We start from the raw sequence: 17,849 nt of genomic DNA, 5'->3' as shown, positions 1-17,849 counted from the left end.
AGGTACATTTAACCAACAGACATCTCGCCATATGAAATTAAGTCTGCTGTTAGGAAATATTTTTTCGCTTTCTTAGAATTTTACTTATATTGATTTAAAGTACATCAAGTGTCCAAGGGAAGGAAACAAGAAAAGTGATTTAATTTTTTCTGATACTGAGGCATTTTGGCAAGATATACAACAGCCATGAGTTCATTGTATACTGTGCTTGTACAAGACTAACGTAACTGTGGTCCAAGACTACCACAGCAAGTTAAAGAGAGTATTTTGTCTGAAGGAATATGCAAATCAAAAAGAAAGTTACTGAATTTAAGCAATTTTAAAACATTAGTGCAGCTGTATATTAAAACCAACAAAACCACGTAGAGTTTATAAAGTCCTTTTAAATGTCTATCCACAAAAAAACGCAGTGAGTAAATTCATAAACTCGCTGACCCCAATAACAAGCTACTAATTGAATCTTAAAGAAATGCAGCAAGCCCTGGTTTAGAGGAAGCATTTGGTCATGTCATCTATGAGTCCTTCAAGCCTGTGTTTCCCTCTCCTGGTGACTGCAGGAACCTTATAGTTAAGCAAATATACCGCTGCAGGCAAATGGCTGCAGCCAGAACCAAAGAGGAAGCTCAGCTTCTGCTAGACCCTGGAAAAACAAAACAAAACAAAGATTTTCTTTTTTTATTTTGCTTGTTTAGAGACTTTTGATACAATTTAAAGACAGAATGTAACTGCAAAGACTCACTCTGTACTATACTGCTGTACAACACAGTAGTAGGTGGTGCTGGGTTTTAAATAATTATGCAGTGAAGCATCTCAGAGTTTGCTGTTCTCAGACTTGGAAACTCTGACTATGAACCAGAATATCCAAATAAGCTATTAACCATGCAAATGTGATTTATAGAATTAGAAGGCCCAACTGGGTTTTATTGCTAATGGACTGTCCCTACCTTCAGCAGCTTTGAAGCTCTTAGTGCTCAAAGCCTCATGCAAGTAAGTAGGTGCACCAGAAACAGATTCCTTATTCCAATTCCAGTTACTGTTCCCTTTTAAATCATGATACGAGCTTCTCCAAAGGATGTGGTAAAGCATAAGTGTTTTGCCACTCCCACCACAGAAACACTGGATCAAAGGACTGAAACAGGTAAGAGCATAGATTGAAATAATCAGGATTTAAGGCTACCGTGTATTTCATCACTTGGGTAAATACTACCTTTGGGTTTTGGTGGGGTTTTGCTTTGTTTGTTTTTTTTTTTAACAAACACCAGAAAGAAGAATCTCTGTAAGCTCGTGCTTACTTTCTACAAAAGCTGAATTCAATTATAAACACCACATCACATATAGTTGGGATTTTAAGTGAAGATTTTTAAATGAAAACAAATGTACACTGCAAAGCTTCTTCAGAAAGAGAGCAGTAAACAAACAGTTTTAATTTGGAGGACAGGAGAGGAAACAGTCAATTCATATCACTTAAAATAACCATTAAAATGTATAATCACATGCAATGGGCTTCTTTTACAAGACAATTTGGACAATGGCCTTTTCTATTATCATTTCTTTATGGAAATCACTACTTCCTTCAGAAGTATGACTAAAAAGAAAGAAATTCATTCATCCTAAATCTTGTTTAAATGAACTCCAATAGCAAGGATTAGCCTGACATTAACTTAAGTCTCCAGAGCTGTAGAGCTGCATTCAGAAGTGAGTTCACGCAGGGCCATTTTCAAGCACTGAAAACTTTCATATGCAATATTTCATAAGATGTGAACAACAACAGTCATATTTTACACCATAGATCAGTCTGCCTAATCAAATATATTACTGCCATGGTGCCAGCAGTTTCCAGCAAGGTTTCTAAATAGGTACAAACCCCATGCATAATATTATGAAAGTAATGAACACCTGACAGTTAGATAGACCAAAGGCAAGGAGCTAACACACAAATTCTAGATTCTTACTTGCATCTGACCTTGATGGCACTTAGCTCTCCTCAAATCAGCTCCTTTCCTGACCTGTCCTGTATGTCAAGATACAACCCTTATATTTATAAGAGTATAACTTGTCCACTCTGGGGAAATGACTTCAGAACATTACAGATAATGGGAATGGATACAATGGTACTGCACATGTGAATCAAAACCCTTCCTGGATTGGTGCCCAGTAATGTTTCAGAGGAGGAAAACAAAAAACAAAAAACAAAACAAAACAAAACAAAAAACAAACAAAAAACAAACAAACAAAAAAAAAAGCTGTAACAAATCTCACTTAGTGTACAGTAACCGAAAAACTGGAAATACAGAAATCCATCTCAGATTCCAAGATCTCAGTCTCTGGCACTTCAAAATTACTCCAATAAGCCCCTGACCTGCAAATTCTTAGGCTGGAAGAATATTCTGCATCTGTGTCAAGTTCTTACACTCTTCTGCAAGCTCTTCTCAGATCTGACTCCACACAGCTATTCCTGTTGTCCCATTAATGATCAAAAAAAAAAAGTCTGTAAACTGGAACACCCACTTTAAAAGACACTTCCACTTCCTTCCCACCAACTCTTTAAAATTATTCCAGACTAAGTTTGAATCTAGTAGGAGCCTGGAATCTTTTACATCCACTCTACATTCTAGTTAGATTATTCCCTCCCCTTTTTAAATTTGAAGATGCTTCTGGGCATCACATTAACCTAGCCTATCATAGAGAACTTGCTTATTTCCAAATCCTTTCTCAAACATATTAAAGCATCACCTATTCCTTCTGTTCTTAAAGTCACAAAGATGGTCCAAAAGTCATTTGGCTGATTCCTGGCCTCGCTGATTTTCACCACCGAAACTAACTTTTCTTTATTACAGACTAAAAAGAAACATGCACACACACACATATAGGAACACATATATATACACAGTTCTTAAATCACATATGTCCTATACGTCAGCAGCCCTTCTAATATTCTTGGCAGGATAAGCTACAAAGAATACATTGCCTTTGTGAACCATTCTTTTTTGTAGTTTCCTTGAAAAGCTCTTTCAAAACAGTGCAGCCAGACTCTTTACAGAGATGACCTGGTTATGACAGAAGGGCTCTCTTTTTCATGACCTCCGAAATCTTACATTTCTGCACTACCTGGAACTAACACTCATTATGTCCAAGGAGTCTTTCATTCTTAGCATTCTTTCATTTCCAGGTTTTGGTTCTACACTGAATTTATATGGAGCACGTAACATTTCCAGCAAAAGCTTTTACAAGATTTTACAGAATCTCTTCCTGCTATACAAATCCTCGATGTTCTTAAGGCATTCGAAGTACAAATCACTTCTTGTACACAATGAAGAGCTGAAGCTGGATTTCACTTGCACAAAGGAAATCCAGAAATTTAGGTCAATGGGATTGGTCCTGTTTCAACCTAAGTAATCAAACCTGACATCTTTGTGTAATAAACATAAGAACAGTTCATCCAGACCCAAGCCAAACAACATCACAGATGCATTGACTCAGCTGTAGGAGTTACTGCCACCACAAAATAAAAGGTCTACAAAAGCTGAACTTTACAGGAAGAAAGTACTCTTTCTGCACATTTAAAAAATATTTAATGCTATTTGTGATATTTTATTTAGTGTTTGAAATCATACAGACTGATCCATTTAACATCCTCTAAAAAACTGCACTTAATAACTGTATCAAAGTGCAGCTGCACTTTGATAACTGTTTATATAAAAGAACTCTCAGCTTTGGAGGTGTACTAAAAAGCATTCAAAGTGCATTATACTCTGTCCAAAAAGCCTCGTCTTCTTCCAGAAAGTATGTGACAATCTTTGATGCATTCTAGTAATTTATACTTAAATAATAAGCCACTATAAATTTCCAAGATGCAACAAAGCTAATTTCCAATTTCTGTCAGGTACATATCCAACAGATCAAAACTTAACAAGCCCAACAGTTCAAGCTACCATTATCCCATTACATACTCAAAAATCTTTTGTCTACAGAATTTTACGAAAAATTTCTAAATTCGGCATCATCCCAGATTAGCAAAGACTGATATAATGACAAAATCATTGTGGGCCACATCCATGGCTCCACTGCCACTTCCTGTCCCGTGCAGTCTACCAGAGAACCAGCAGCTGGCATGGTACAGTCAGAATAACAAGTGCAAAGACTGCGCTAGTTACAGTTTAACTGGATGTGAAAAAATAAGCCTTTAGTCAGCAAGGACAGGAAAATTGTTGAAGAGATCTTCCTATGCTCTGTATACATTGCAAACTTAAAGCTTATGGTTTTTGCTCCTTTGGAATGCGGTATTGTTTCTCTTTATTATTTTTTCATTCCACTTTGTTAGAGATTAAATTGTTCAGTTAGAAATCACAAGAAATCTACTCCCCAAGATTCACCGTTCACTTGACATTTTGGCTCCTCTACAGAACAGTATCAGCAACCCTTTGCATTCTAATATAAGCTCCCTCTTCTTTTTCTAAACCATTTTGCTCAAATATGCAACATAACCCCATCAGACTTAAGGTCACTAGAATAAATTGTGAGTAGTGACGCAGTTTATCTTCTTAACACAGGATTTTTAGGAACACATCAGGTTTATACTTGCTTTTTATGTGGACTAACACCTGAGTATCAGGCCAAATTCATATTTGGCTTTACCTCCGAGTTGCTAAAAACCCTAAAATCTCAACAATAAGAAACTAAAAAAAAAGAAAAGGAAGTCTGCCCAGCATCACTGCTACAACTGGAAAGGGCTGTGGGGAGACAGAGCTTTCTTGCAACTTTTGTTTCTGTCAGAATGACACTTCAAGCTCCTGATTCATGTGTCAGGTGTGTTTCTTCCACATACCTTCTCAATTAACACAGACCAACAAGTGCATTTAGAGCAAAATTCTACCAAGCCATGCACTTCATCTGCTTAGGGCTATAAAAATTACAGGGCATGAGTAACATGTGGCAGGCAAATTACTCAGTATGTCAACTAGAAAGAAATGGTACAGGCATAGAAACAAGGATTAATTAGAAGCATCTAATTAATATGTTTCCTGCTATCTAAAATAGAACAGAACACTCCAGGAAGGAATAGAATTGTGTAAAGTTGCCAAACGACAAGTTTCAATAAAAAAGACTTCTGTTTGCTACACTTCATAGCAAAGACACTGCTGCAAATACCTTCTGCTTGGCTTTCTCTTGTCAATCCAGTTCTCTTGTCAATCTTGTTCCTTGGAACAAGACCTCCAACTCAGAAGAAGACACCTAACTCCCAGTTTGACTGCCCAGAAGAGAGCTTCCTACTACCAAGTAATTATTAAATACCGTGACATTGTTGTAGCCCATTAGATCAGCATTTAGTACATCTTTACTAATTAACAGATTTGTCACTAAGCCCTTGCCACCTGCCAACCCAATTCTGCTGGGGAGACAAACCCCCGAGTGCAAGTGCACAGGTGGCATCAGCAGCACCCTTTTCTCCCACTACCATATCCTTCTACCCCTGGCAGTCCTCTCATTCCTCTAGGATCAGTGAATGAAGCAGAGGAGCCACCAGGGAGGAGGACAAACACAACTGCTCTCCACTGAAGGAATGGGGATGCCATGCAGCCATGGAGAAACAGCCTGGCAGCAGAGGCACAGCAGGCACTGTGCCAATATGACAGACAGTTTCCAGACCTAATCACTTTGGTATCATCTAGTACATTTGGAAACACAGTATTCCATTCTATCAGCATTGTTGACATCATTATGAGAAAGCTTATGTGCACCTCAAAGCAAAACGTGAGATTTAACAAGTCCACACATCCCTCCAACAGTGCTTCAATTGGCCTCTTCAGACACTTGGATCAGTGGCATCCTGAACTACAACCTTCTTCAGAGCAGCTGTGGTATTTGCCAAGGGACAGACAGAAATAAGGGCTTTTTCTTTTTTTTTTTTTTTTTTTTTCTTTTTTGGAGGCGGGGAGAAGAAGGCAGGAGGCAGATGACTCACTGAGGCTTTGAGTACTGAAGGAAAAAAGAATTTCACTGTGAGCTCTTCCCATAACCGCTTCCCGCAAATCCAGTAATTTCCTCTATGTGGCTAGAGAACAGTTTGGCTATCTAACTCTGTTCTCCTAGTTTAAACATGAAGAGTACATTTAAAATATTCCTCTTTCCCTTCCAAATTTCCCATCCTCCCCCACTGCACAGTCACACATCAAGTATTTATTTAGCATAATCCCAGCAGTCTGCCATGCTTAATTTGCTCCCGAGTAAGAGTACCCACACAAGCTTATGAATGGTGGGAATGGAATACATCTGTGCCAGACTATGCATCATCTTATTATTTGTTTGGGTTCTCCTAAACCCAGGATGACAACTCTGTTGTATATAACCTCATTATTTTTTTTTTCCAACACAGTTTTCTACTTGCAATTCTCTAGGAGGAAGAAAACTACTAATCTTATAGTAAGACTTGTGTGCCCCTCCTGCAATGGGTGTTTTGTCTTCTCAGAAAAGCCTTTCTGGTGAGCATTCTGATGAATATATTCACCTATATGCACCTAGTCCTAATGCAAGTCTCCAGTTACATACTGAAGGTAAGGACTCTTTCATAGACATCAAACAGAGACTTCAGAGGACTGATAGACCCGTGCTCCTGTGTGTGCTACACCCACTTTGACAGCAGAAATTGTATTTCCCTACGCAATGTGTACAAAAGTCTATATACACAAATCCCACTTCACTCTCTTAAAATGCACAGTGCTTTGGAAACATGCCTACCTGGCATCACAGTGGAGGCTGATTAACTGACTGAAAAATTACAGTGGAAAGCTTGAATGTTTAAGCCTGACTGATTAAAGGCAATTAACAGCTGCAGATGCTCAGCAGCTGTGCAAGCCAGGTTACTTTTTTCCCAAACATAGTTCAAAGTGCCTTATTTTGATTAGTCAAGCTTACAGATCAGTTTTGAATGCGCTAATTATAAGCCTTTCATCTGCCAGTAGGATCTGTAGGATCTGTCATAGTCCAGGTTTCTTTATGCTAAATTTCTCTTTATATCATTGTCACAAAAAAAAAAACCCAACAAACCAGTAGGAAAAAAAGCTAATCCTTCCAGGAAGAGGTACAGAACAGAACACAAAGAAAGATGGGTAGCTCTTACACAAGCCTATGTATCTAAGGTGTACAGTCTTATTGGTATAAGGAAATACCAGAAGCTGACTTCAGTACACATGCTTAGTGAAAACAGTGACTACCAGGTCTGTGTAAAAGGTTTAGGAGACAATACATATTATGTAATGCAAACCCAATATTCAGTCATACCACAGTGCTCCGAGAGAAGAGCTGCTCCACTTGAGGAAATAACTGTCCTGCAGTTGTAATACATTGAACTGAAGTCACTTCAGAGCTCCAGCTTGATCTAGGAGAAGCAAACAATTATGTGATATGTTGTAATAGAATTACTGTTAAGCAACATCAAGGTAATGATTTACTCTTTTTAGTAGGGTTGTCACAAGATTAGAGACTAATAATTCAAGCCTCTGCTGCTTGGTTGCAGGAACTAGCTCTGAAGGTTAACTATGGTCTGGTTTGAAAACCAACCTCAGCACTTGGATGCATGCAATTTCTGATGAAGTTAAGTGGAACTAGGTAGACTTCGAGGTGGAATTTGTAAGGGTGTGGCACTTAAACCAAAACTTTTTATTTTGCAGTAGAGTTTTAACAAGTTTTACAAGTACACCAATAGAGAGATTGTCCATCACCCAAGTTGATGTTTAGAAGTATGGTAGGTCTTGTAAAATCATGTAAGAACTAATGAAACATGAGATGACCATTTCAAAGAGATTTTGACTCGCAATAAGATTAACATGAAGATATTGAAAGAAATCACAAATAAAAAACTAATTGCTAATTCTATGAGTATTTTTAAAAAACTGTATTTGTAAAAATGACTGTTTCTAGAGTGATGATTAATGTCTACCACTACAGTAGCTGGAGTTAAAATTAGAACAAGGAAACAAAGCTTCCTACAAAACCACTTTTTTTTTTTGTCTTACAAGACATATTTCACCACACGAGACCAAGGTATTCACGACACTCTACTTCCACCTCTCCTCTTCCTTTTTTGTTACTAAGCAGTTGTTACATAAAAAATGAAAATTAGTAAAACATACTTTTACATTTATTAAAATCTATTTCAGGATCTGAGATGCTGCCCTGAAGTGCTGCATTAGTACAGACAAAGTCATCTCAGTGACTGATTTCAGCAGACTAAAGCTCTGCTGGAGAGTACGAAGCTTATTTTTTCTGGAGAAGAACTGAACATGGAAGTGGGAACTGACATGTTAAGTAAGATTTCCCTCTTCCAAGGGTTCCTGTTTTTTATTTTGCATATTTTTAAGTGAAAAACTCAATGATAATAGAAGATGAAGCTTTGCTTTTGTTTAACAATTAATTATTAAATTGCACAGCACAGGTTCATGGTTCACCTAAATAGGAATACTGCCAGCTAAACTAGACCTGACCTTATTTCCATCTGTTACAGCCAATGAACAACACCGAAAGATGCAATTCAGCTGGCAGTTCCAGGCTGGCTAACCCGAACAATGAAAAAGTACGTTTACACTGAGTAACAATGGAGTTCAGGGCACTGAAGTCCAATCTAAATTCACATTCTTGTCCTTTAAGAGAGAGAACCCATTCATGCAGACTCTATTTCCACCACCCAGTATGGTTTTGTTTCATTTTCTTGACCATACAAGTACTAAGCCTAGGGATACTAAATTCTCCTACTTCCTTCTACAATTTGCTCTCCTCTTGTTTACTTGGCTACACTTCAAAATGAGAAATCTTTTGCCTTTAGTCATGTCTGTTATGCACAAATCACCTTTCATGACGAGTCTTGCAGCACACTTCCCATCATCTCTCTCTTGTCAACACTTAGACAAAGAAAGATCTCTGAGGTAGCAACAGTTCCAGACATGCACAGTGGTGCCACTGCCTCCCAGTCTTTTCTTTCCAAGTGCTGCCAGAAGCAAGAATGAATATCATTCAAACTCCAAAATGCAGGTTGTTTTCCTATAGCAAGTTGGGACCAATCTCTTAACTGGAACTTGGTAACCAGTCTTAAGCCAGGTGCTAGAAAATGACAAATCAGTTAAGACAGGAGATGAACTGGAACATAAAATACTAACAAGCCAACTCTAAGAACTGCATATATAACTAAATTTTTGGTGCACATATTACTGCCTCTCCTCTGCTTCTTTTAAGGCCTACTATGATGAGGGATTTCAGTTTCTGTTTTCTTAAAGCTGCATGTTATCCTTCCTATTAGAGGAAAGTATTAAAACATACAATACAGGCACATGGGAGGAAAGTGAATAAAACATTCTTGCTTAAAATACAGACATCATCTTCTTCTTAGGGACCTCATACATGACCTTTGCATACTTTTACAGTGCTTCTGCCAGAAGCAATAGAATTCTATAATTTCAGGGGTTTTGTACTCTCCAAAAAAGGTTAAATATTACTCAGCATGGCCACCAGATTTTTAAAAAAATTAAGAGTGATATTTCACTCAGTTGTTGCTCTCATATGAGCTCCAATAGAAATTCCATTTTCATATTTAGAGGAAAACATCTGGCATGAAAGATTTCCTGTTTGAAGACTCCTTACAAGAGCGTTCATGATTAAAGGCATAAATCCAACTTTCTCCTAGCGCTCATTTATGGCAAAGCTGAAGAGATAACAAAATAAGAGCCTTGCTTAAATATGTCCAATAATTTTTCTATTTGGGATTGCAATATAGTCCCTGCACCGAAACAATCAAGAATATCAAAGAAGCGTTTTATGCAAGTCCTTTGTGCATGCACATGTCAAGGTATTGCGCACATTAACAAAGTTTAGCTGCAATGCCTACTACATCAAGCAACAAAAACCATAATCTGTTTAAATGCACCACTCTAAAGTTTTCATAAAGTGATCTTGAATGTATGTGCAGGCATTAATTTTTCTAAATGCTTCATGAGAGAGTGAAAGTCTCTGTAAGCACCTAGATCCACTTTGAATAATGAGGAATAATCAGGAATTAACAAAGTCATCCTTAAGTGGTCACACACTACCATACATAGTAGCACCATCTACATAAATTAATCAGTCAAAATACAAAGAAAAGAACACCAAACTCCTGTATTCCTGCCCTAAGATATCCAAGGAAATGGTTTACCATGACCAAAACAAATTTCGTGTTTTTCTAAGTTAGAGCAGAGTGGTTGCATTTACCTAAGAGAAAAGTGTTTACCTTTTAAAAATGTAAGGATATAAAGTTAGTTTGAATCGGGAAGTTCCTTCTTTGACAAATTAACACTAGAAGAGCTGGGTTGGAATTAGACATACACATTTTCTAGAAGACAGAACAGATCTAATGATCCAAATGTACCTACAGTTCCATTAGGATGGAAGTGATTCTGATCATACATGATTAATGATGGACAGTTTTTCAGTTGATGTTATAACTTACCATAAAGAAAATAAAAATCCAGAAAGCTTTAACCATAATCAGCTGAACAGTAAGAATTTTCAAACATTAAGAGGATGAAAACAAGCATTCCCTGGATTTCTTGAAGTTTTACTTGTGGCTTTTCCAGAAATAAAAGATTGCAAGGAAGCAAAGGTGTACTTTCCCTACCTCAGGGCAGCCATAGACATGAAAGTTAATCCAGCAACAAAATCCATCAAGCATATATTCCTAAATTTAGCCAGACTTACTTATTTCACACCAGCTATCTAGCTCAGCTCTTTACAGCTGTTTTAGGAGACAGATCCAGCACATCCACTTCCCATGAGGTTAAGATTTTTCAGAAGTACTTTAGAAAGAGTTCTAGCTACACATCAGGTGTCCCTGAATTAGCCTGGTTAAACCAGCCCATGACTACAGCAAAAAGACACAACAGGAATCCTCTCAATAAGCATGCAAGCTTCCCCCCTCTCTGCTCCTAAAAACAGTCTGCAGGAGCTGAAGCCATAAGTATTGCCAAGGTCTGATTTCTGAGTAATTGTAATTCTCTGCACTGAGATACTTGAAGATACTTGAAGTATCTTTCTGCCAAAGATATCCAGACATGCATAAGCACTGCAATAACACCAGCTTGGAAGAGATAAGAACTCGGTCATTATAGGAAATGAGCTAGCACACAAACAAAAGAAATAGATTATTTCAATTACGCTGGTATGCTGTAATAGGGGAAGAAGAACATTTAGGTTTGTTTCCATAGGAATTAATGTCCCTGCATTCTCCCCTAACTATTGCCCTGCTCAAAATAAATCCCTTATCGCGAGAAAAATTGTTGTCAAATTTCTGCATGTGTTTGATGAAATGTAGACTCTTCAACTCCTTTTCTTTGTAAGGAAAAAGTAAGAAATTCAACATAGAAGAGTATGGAGAAGAGACAAGATTGAAAAAAAACTTCAAACAGACCTTGAAGAAATACTGTGTAGACAGTATATTGCTCTTAAAAAGCACAGCATACCAAGATTTCTGCTGTGTGCTCTAGTCTAGTCATCTAAAGCAAGCAAGCCAATGATGCATAAGCTTGATAACATGATAAATAGTTCCTAAAGTTTACAACCATACCCAGTGTAGTTATACTGATGAAAATTTCAGTGCCTTCAATCCTTTCCTCATCATATCACAAAAGGCATAACTCATTTAGTCATTCCAGCATAAAGCAAGCAGTATTGATAGGAGGACAGGGTGTTGATTAGCAAGAGTTAGCAATGGTTCATAAATATTGGAGGAACAGACAATGACATATGTACATGTGATAACAGTATAAGAAATACACATTTCCTTTAGAACCGTATTTACAGAAATGAGTGCTTCTCAGATTACCTTTGAGGCTGCCTTAAGTCCCTCTGATTTCTACACTCTCAAACTCCCTTCCAACACTGTTCCACTACAGTACAGGTTCCAAAGCAATTGTGAAACAATGTTATGAGGAAATGCCTTCATGAACTAAGGTTACCTTAAAAAAAGGCCAGAAAAATGCTTAGCTACACAAGACAGGTATGACCATCTAAGAGGTTCTTTTCTCTCTTCCATAAAAAAAATCCCTATTAGAAGACAAAACACATTGTGGAAGAATCACTGTATCAATTAATATTTTCAAATCTGAACAAAACCAATTTATTCTGGCTGTTCCCTGGTAGCTGTTAGGAGGCCTCACCATTGCTTACAGATCTATTAATCAATGCTACTGAGAGTCTGAGCTTCTATGAACTTTCCTGCAAGGTCCAGTAAAAGTAGCAAGCAAGCCAAGATCCCGATCCTACAGTAATACAAACTAACAGTTTACAAATAGTAGAGTTACTTACATCTGCAAGTACTTTTAAGATCAGGGCTTAAGCCAGAAACAATTAATGGACACAATATTTGCAGGGCTGCACATTCCAAACAACTTATGAAACTGTTGGATACTCTGACAAAAGCACAAGCTACCCATTGCCTAACATCCCATGCCAAAAGGACTAGAGGATCCACCAACACAAAGTCAATATTTTCAGGTTAAAACAGACACCTCTCTATTACTGCTATCTTGTAACACAGAGCAATAAATGCACCAGCAACCTAAGGGCTGTGGGGCAAAGAGGAAGACTGCAACCACCAGGTTTGAGTGTCAGAGGCACTTTTCCTACAGGTAAAATGATAAATATGTATGTGCCTTTTGGTCATCCATGTTTGTGTTTCAGTGCTGTAAAGAACAACACTTCTTAAGGCATTTCCATTTCTACTTAACATTCATTACCAAAGTGCCTGCCATGTTTGATTTTCTGTCAAAGGAGACTGCTTCACATCCACTTAAGAAATTGCAGAAGGAGACTTTTCATGCCCCCTTTTTTACATTTTTTGTAGGCTAGCTAAATTTTTTAGCAACAATATTAGATTGGAAATCCAGTCTTTGAAGTACAAGGGGTTCTCCGCAGGAGTTTACAGATTCACAGTCAGCTGGTCAGATTGGCCTCAAACACAGGAATTTTCACTCAGACAGCCCTGTCTGAGGTTTCTGCAGGAACTTATCTTGGTGTGTTCATTCTTACTGCTTTGATAACTTCAGACCCTTTAACCCTTTCCAGAACTGTCATGTCTGCATCTCCCTCCTTTATAACCTTTTTTAAAAAGCTTTTTGTTTTCTGAACCTTTTAGCATGAAGTTTGTCACGCTTTGTAGAGAAGTTTATGGCAAGCTGAGAGATTTTAAAACAAAAAAATTACAAACAGGAAACAGCATTTAACCCACCACTAAGCTGACCAAGTACTGACTCCTCAGTAATGGAATATTGGCAAGGGGTATCTATTAATCAGCTCTCCTGCAACAGCAAGATGGCTTTAAAGTACGGTCACAGGAAAGGAAAGAAATGTGTTATGCCTAAAAGAAAAACAGCAATTCTGCTTTTGCCTAAAGCGTGAAGGAGGTACATAGAAGATATAAACTGCAGAGGCTTCAGCTCTACATTTCCTGTACAAATACAACCAAAAATAATCAGAAGAGGTGTATAATTATTCAGATCTAAATTTGTTTCATAACCGGTGACACGCTAACCCTAAGAGCAGAGAAAAAGTGGAGATTTGCTTTTCACAGTAAGAAACATACAAGTTTAATGCAATTAACTTCCAAGAGGAAACTTCAGCGCACAGCCAGACCAAGAGCACACATCAGCAGGAGACTGTGTGACATGCACGAGGAACTACTGCACCTGTAGTGATGAATTTAGACACAGCACGAGGCTGGTTCTGTCCCACTACTGACCTGTACTTTGCCAGCATCAAGACTCCAGAAAAGAGGTCTTAGCAGACAGGCCTCCCCTGTAGGAGGGGAAACATTTATCCACCACCTCAATTCATTTGGGATAGCAGTATCCAATTTGCACTGGTCTCTTGGGGATAAAAGCTGACAAATTAAATAAGCACATGCCAGGTGTCCTCACTCTCTCCTGGTACAAGAGGTGCAGTACACAGCTTGCACACAGCTTATACCTGCAGATGGATGCAAACTTCATGCCTAGACTGAAGTGACAGATGTGACCCAAGTAAGAGGGGGACGGCTTCCAAGATTAAAGCAGATTGGAACACTGAAGAAAGTGCTGTAAAATGCATTTGTACCCTATGTTTCACTGCTATGTTTCAACTCTAAAAAGCCTTGCTTCATCCTTTAACATGTATTTCTATTATCTCTGGAATCATGCTAGGAAATGACTCCTGATGCTCCCAACTCAACACCAAAGCTGCAACTCAACACAAGTGGGCCATACAGCTCTTTCACTCTTCCCTTCCCAAAGGAAAGCACCTACACCGTTTTTCCGCCCCCAGAAGAGCCTTTCCTTCCCCCACGGGCGGACTCACACCGACGACTCTATCCCACGTCCCACCTGCAGGTGATCAAAGCGGCACCGAACAGAAGGCGTAAACCCATGCAACAGGAGACACGAGGCGTCTTCCCGCTGTTTCCCTCGGAGCCGCGGGACCCGCACCTTGCACAGGGAACCCGGCCGCTCTGGGGCCGCCACCCCGCGGCTTTCCCCGCCCGGCACCGGGGCTCTGCGGGGGCCGGCTCGGCACGGCGCTTCCCGAGGCTCCCGTGACTCACCCGAGGAGTTTCCCGGCGCCCTCCGGCAGCGCCGCGGCGGGAAGGAGCCGGGAGAGGCGGACACGCGGGGGGCCCCGAGCGGGGCGAGGGCCGGGCCGGGCAGCGGGAACGCCCCCGCCACCCCGCTGGGACAGGGGCTCGCCGCCGCCGGCACACGGCGCTCACCTCCGCCGCAGCCCGGCTCAGCTCCGCGGGCAGCCGCCACCGCCGCGCCGGCCGCTCATCCCCACTGCGGCCAGCGCGCCCCGCGCCCGCCCCTTCCTTCACCTGCCGGGGCCGGCCCAGCCTCCGCTCCCGCCTCCCGCTCCCGCCCCGCCGGCGCCGCCCGTGGGAGCCGCCGCTGGGAGCTGCCGGCGGGCGGGGAGCGCCGCCCCTCCCGGGCAGCGCTGGGCCGGAGGGGCAGCCGGGCTCTGCCGGGGTCCGGCCCCAGCCGGCCGCCTCTCGGCTCTGCCAGGGCTGCCTGTGCTGAACGCTCCCGGCGGCCACTGCTTCGGGTCTGTCTGCACCTGGCACAGCATCGCAGAATCCTGATCATCCAGTCAAACCTATGACCCAACGCCACGGTGTCAACCAGACCATGGCACTGAGTACAGTCTTCTCTTAAACACCTCCAGGGACGGTGATTCCACCACGTCCAGAAGCTGGAGCCCCAGAGGACGTGACCTGGGGATCGGGTTTTGTGTGACTGGCAGCAGGGTCTGACACAGGCGCCTGCCCGGAAGGCAACAGGGGCAGGGAGAAAAGAGGTTGTAGCATACCTGCAAACAGTGACGTTCCTTTGCGAGCGTCCTGTGCCCGTCGGGAGCCCGCGGAGGCACTGTCCCAGCTGTCTTGTGTCCTTCGGGAAGCCCGTGCAGGCACTGCCCCAGGCCTGGAGCACTGCAGGGATGGCCGGCTCGGCCGGGCTCCATGGACACAGGCGGGCTCTCCGCGCCTCAGTGCCCGGCTTCTTGCTCCAGGGTCACTGCAGAGGGAGCCCGAGTCCGAAACAGCCGAGGGCCGGACCAGCCGTGCTGGCTCCAGGCTGGCCACGCACAGAGCCTTGCGTTGCCTCTGCACTCAACTCTCATTTTGTCCAGGTTCTCCTCACGCCCATGGTAGCTAGACCCCATTACTCTGCAGCTTACCTGTACTCACAGAGATGCTACATGGTTGGAAAGGTATTTTTAAGTTATCTAAAAGGTGACATTTAAAATTTGATAAGATAAAGTTTGCCTCATTCTCACATGTTAAATGTTAATATAAGGTATACTTTTATTTCATTCAATATTTTGTTTGGTTTTCCATCAGCCTTTTATTGTATCCCAGGTATTTGGGGGGTGGGGTTTCTTGTAGATAAAAAAAGAAGGGGTTTGGGGTTGTATTTTCAATTTTATTTGGGTTTTAGTCATATGTGTCAGGGGAGGTTTAGGTCAGATATTAGAAAAAAGATCCTCACCCAGAGGGTGGTTGGGCACTGGAAGGGGCTCCCCAGAGAAGTGGTCACAGCCCCAAGCCTGACAGAATTCCGAAAGCCTTTGGGCAATGCTCTTGGTCATGTGGTGTGACTTGTGGGGATGGTGCTGTGCAGGGCCAAGAGCTGGACTCAATGATTCTTGTGGGTCCCTTCCAACTCAGCATATTCTGTGATATGAGCAGAGGATTGAAAAGGTAAAATTACATTTTAAATTATGCAGAAGCAAAATAAGAAAAAATATGAAGAATCTATTTTAAAATGTTCAGCAACTTAAAATGTGGTTTTTGTCTTGTAAAATTTATCTGAAGCAGTATTACTAGTCTGATCGGTTTTAACTCCATTTACTTTTGTAACAAGAATGTAAATGAGAGAGCATCTAATAAGGCAGTATTCCCAAAACATTGATCATTGTATCATTCTGAGGCTTGTTTGAATAAAAGGCAGCAGCTTTTTTTACTGATTAGTCATCTAATACTTCAACCTAGTTTTAAAGCTTTTAACCTTCACGGCGGTACCAGAGTAGCTTCTGTGGTCAGAAAATAGGGCGGTAGTGCAATACTTCCTGTCAATGCCATTTATTAGTGCTTGTCTTGGTCATTCACAGAACTTTGTAGTATGAAGTAGCAAAGAGAATCCATCTTCTGATTACAATAGAGAGGGGTCTTGGTCTGTGAAATGAAAATCCCTGTGTTTAAAGTACAACAGAGACTGACTAAAGCTGGAAATGGTGTTTGGTGGCGACCTTTGATTAATTTGTAACATAAACACAGTGCTGTTAACAGCTGCCATTGGATTTGAAGGAGTCTATGTAAACAGAAAGACCATTTCTGAGTATGAGGAAGGCATTGCACTGGCAGGGCCTAAGGAAAATCAAGTTTCTTAAGCTTTCTCACAGCTGCAGCCAACAGCATCCTCAGGTTTCTGTTGCACAAAGACGGAGAGCTGTGTACAGCCTTGGGCAGGCTGGGTAACACAAGTCCCATATGAAGACCACAAGGAGGAAAAGTGTTTGAGTGTAGCTCTTCCACCGATTTTGGTGTGAGTTCTGTGTCAGAACATCCTGACTGTTGGTAGAAATTACAGCGTTTATTTTCCTGCCTGACTAAACCCAGAACTTTCAGTCTCCAGAGAAAGCAGATTAGTGCATTAAGCTGAAGTAGGTGTGGGGAACCTTCCTTTTGTTGGCTGAATATGCCCTGTGATTTCATTTTATGGGGTACAGCCCGTGATTAAAATTGCTGTGTATGTTATTACTGGATAGCAGAGCGTGTTAGTGGGTGGGCTGCCAAACGTGTTGGAAAGGCACCCTTGGTCCTCTGCAAGGAAAATATTCCCCACCCCCAAACCGAAGGCTAAGCCCTGATACAAACTGTGTTACAGGGTAACAGGCCCTTCTCCATGTCTCTTCTGAGTTGAATTCCGCTTTTGTACAAGCTAGGCTTTCTGTGTGACCTAATTTGCATGCAGTGATCCAGCTGGGAGGACTTGGACACTCGCTCATTCCTCCTGGAAAAGCTGTGCCCAGTACTTTTTAGGATCACGCTTGTGTAACATTAGGAAATCATAGTTATTTTATGAGCTTGCTTTTTCTCAAGTGTCTCAAACTAATAAACTCATTACTTGAATCTGAAGCTTTTATCAATTCACATAATACATCCTCTTGAAATTATAGAATCATAGAATATCCTGAGTTGGAAGGGAACCAGACAAAGGATCATGGAGTCCAACTCCTGGATCTGCACAGGCAGCAACAGGACAACCCCAAAAATCACACCATGTGCTTGAGAGCATTGTCTG

General features: G+C 41.0%; 1 protein-coding gene across 5 annotated transcripts in view; it reads right to left on the bottom strand.

Annotated features, from left to right (window-relative positions):
- The window catches only part of SH3BP2 (SH3 domain binding protein 2), a 37,808-nt gene extending 22,299 nt beyond the window's left edge, over window positions 1-15,509 (bottom strand). The window contains exons 1-3 of one of the 5 annotated variants that reach the window (XM_048304794.1): window positions 14,597-14,781; window positions 7,279-7,375; window positions 5,739-5,976 (exon numbers count right to left, since the gene is read on the bottom strand). The gene's annotated coding sequence lies outside the window, so the exon portion shown is untranslated. Of the gene's footprint in view, window positions 1-582; window positions 641-5,738; window positions 5,977-7,278; window positions 7,376-14,596; window positions 14,782-15,354 lie in introns of those variants that run through there. The other 4 variants (XM_048304795.1, XM_048304793.1, XM_048304792.1 and 1 more) reach the window with 4 other exon arrangements.
- Between the last annotated feature and the right edge of the window lie 2,340 nt (window positions 15,510-17,849).

Source organism: Corvus hawaiiensis, chromosome 5, assembly GCF_020740725.1.
Source record: "Corvus hawaiiensis isolate bCorHaw1 chromosome 5, bCorHaw1.pri.cur, whole genome shotgun sequence".
NCBI classification, from domain to species: domain Eukaryota; kingdom Metazoa; phylum Chordata; class Aves; order Passeriformes; family Corvidae; genus Corvus; species Corvus hawaiiensis.
The sequence above is the reverse complement of the archived record's forward strand: the minus strand, read 5'-3'. Positions and strand labels throughout refer to the sequence as shown.